Raw genomic sequence first — 2500 nt, 5'->3', positions numbered from 1 at the left:
CAGATTTACAGACAGGTCTACAGACGAGCAGAGAGACAGATTTACAGACAGGTCTACAGACGAGCAGAAAGACAGATTTACACACAGGTCTACAGACGAGCAGAGAGACAGATTTACACACAGGTCTACAGATGAGCAGAGAGACAGATTTACAGACAGGTCTACAGATGAGCAGAGAGACAGGTCTACAGACAGGTCTACAGACAGGTCTACAGACAGGTCTACAGACAGGTCTACAGATGAGCAGAGAGACAGATTTACAGACAGGTCTACAGATGAGCAGAGAGACAGGTCTACAGACAGGTCTACAGACAGGTCTACAGACAGGTCTACAGATGAGCAGAGAGACAGGTTTACAGACAGGTCTACAGACGAGCAGAGAGACAGATTTACAGACAGGTCTACAGACGAGCAGAGAGACAGATTCACAGACAGGTCTACAGACAGGTCTACAGACGAGCAGAGAGACAGGTCTACAGACAGGTCTACAGACGAGCAGAGAGACAGGTCTACAGACAGGTCTACAGACGAGCAGAGAGACAGGTTTACACACAGGTCTACAGACGAGCAGAGAGACAGATTTACAGACAGGTCTACAGACGAGCAGAGAGAGAGATTTACAGACAGGTCTACAGATGAGCAGAGAGACAGATTTACAGACAGGTCTACAGATGAGCAGAGAGACAGATTTACAGACAGGTCTACAGACAGGTCTACAGACGAGCAGAGAGACAGGTTTACACACAGGTCTACAGACGAGCAGAGAGACAGATTTACAGACAGGTCTACAGATGAGCAGAGAGACAGGTTTACAGACAGGTCTACAGATGAGCAGAGAGACAGGTCTACAGACAGGTCTACAGACAGACAGATGTGAATAATGTAAGATTAGATGAATGGAAACTGTAATCCAGTGATGAGTCAGTTGTTGAATGGATCATTTGCTACAGAAGACCACTTGATACTCGACCACAAAGCATCCGATTGGCCAAAAAAGGTATTCCCTGGCTGTCAATCATCGCGTTAATCCCGCCTCCTTTACAGCCGCAGAGGCTTTTCCCGCCTTCCATCAGACGCACAGCGCTGTTTCATTATTCTCTCTCTCTCTCTCTCTCTCTGTCTCTCTCTCTCTCTCTCTCTCTGCGTCTTTCCGTCTGTTTCTCTCATTCAGCCTCACCAGTCGTGTGTGTGTTTGTGTGTGTGTGTGTGTGTGTGTGTGTGTGTGAGAGAGAGAGTGAGAGAGTGTGTGTGTCTTTGTGTGAATACTTACTGGCTCTGAAAAGCCAGAGAGAGGAGGAGAAAAGAGGGAGGGAAGAGGAGAGACAGCCTCCATGTTGTGTTTTCCTTTCTTTTCATTCATGGCGGCTCTGTGTGTGTGTGTGTGTGTGTGTGTGTGTGTGTGTGTGTGTGTGTGTGTGTGTGTGTGTGTAGCATCTCCCCTATGTGGTGTGAATGTGTTACTGCACTGTGTTGGAAAGGCAGCACTCGTTTTACGCAGAGCCCTAACATCATTTGTGTGTGTGTGTGTGTGTGTGTGTGTGTTAATCATTGATGTATAAACTGATATGTAGCATAAATATTTTTATATTGTTAAAAAAAATTAACAGATATCCCTGTTTTTTCTTAGTTGCAAAGACAAGTTGCATTTTGTAAAAAAAAAAAACAGTAATAAATTATAAAAATAATTGTACATTTTTTTTTATTTCTGCTTTTATGTAGAATATTATAAGCATTACTCTAGATATTAACCGTTACAAAATATATAAATTATTATAATAATTATTTATTATTGGAGCTCGTTTCATGTCGTATTTGTCGTATTTTGGAAAAAACATGACACAGATTTCTGTACGAGGACGTTAATTCACCTGGTGTGTTTTTTAATTAATTAATTTATTTATTTATTTTTAAATTTAATTTTTAACATGATCGTCATCAGCACAAACTCAAGATCAGATCGTGTTTGTCTTTTTTTTTATGCCATTGTGAGTTTTTTTAATCTTACAAATACAACGTAAACGCTGTCCAACCTTGTTTTTTCTTCGTTAATTTTTCTTTAATTTTTTCCCTGCGATAGTTTGATTAAAGGTACGGTCATGTTACTGATTTAGGTATTTATTTTATTTTATTTTGGAATAATAATAATTTTGGCGTGTAGTGTTGTGTAGGTTTGTATTCTATAGTATCGTATTTTAGATTTATAGACTATTTATAGACCTAAACATTTAATTGAGGTTTTATTTTGTATTCTGTAACGCTTGTGTTAATACTGCAATAATTCATATTTTGTTAAAATGCAGCATGAGGGGGCAGGGCGATGTGACGGTGTGATATCGATATCATGATCAACTGTTACAATACTGTTTTCGGAAATATTGTGATATTTTATTAATTACAATAAATGTTTTGTTTATGTTTAATTATAGACCGTCCATGCTCTCGGGTGAGAGGGACATTCTCTCTCTCTCTCTCTCTCTCTCTCTCTCTCTCTCTCTCCTGT

The 2500-nt window shown here is 40.0% G+C and overlaps 1 protein-coding gene across 3 annotated transcripts in view; it reads left to right on the top strand.

Annotated features, from left to right (window-relative positions):
- The window catches only part of kmt2e (lysine (K)-specific methyltransferase 2E), a 48102-nt gene that overhangs the window by 13205 nt on the left and 32397 nt on the right, over positions 1-2500 (top strand). The window lies entirely within an intron of this gene.

This window comes from Pangasianodon hypophthalmus, chromosome 18 (genome assembly GCF_027358585.1).
Source record: "Pangasianodon hypophthalmus isolate fPanHyp1 chromosome 18, fPanHyp1.pri, whole genome shotgun sequence".
In the NCBI taxonomy this organism is placed as follows: domain Eukaryota; kingdom Metazoa; phylum Chordata; class Actinopteri; order Siluriformes; family Pangasiidae; genus Pangasianodon; species Pangasianodon hypophthalmus.
Note: the sequence above shows the minus strand (reverse complement) of the source record. Positions and strands in the feature narration are given on the sequence as shown.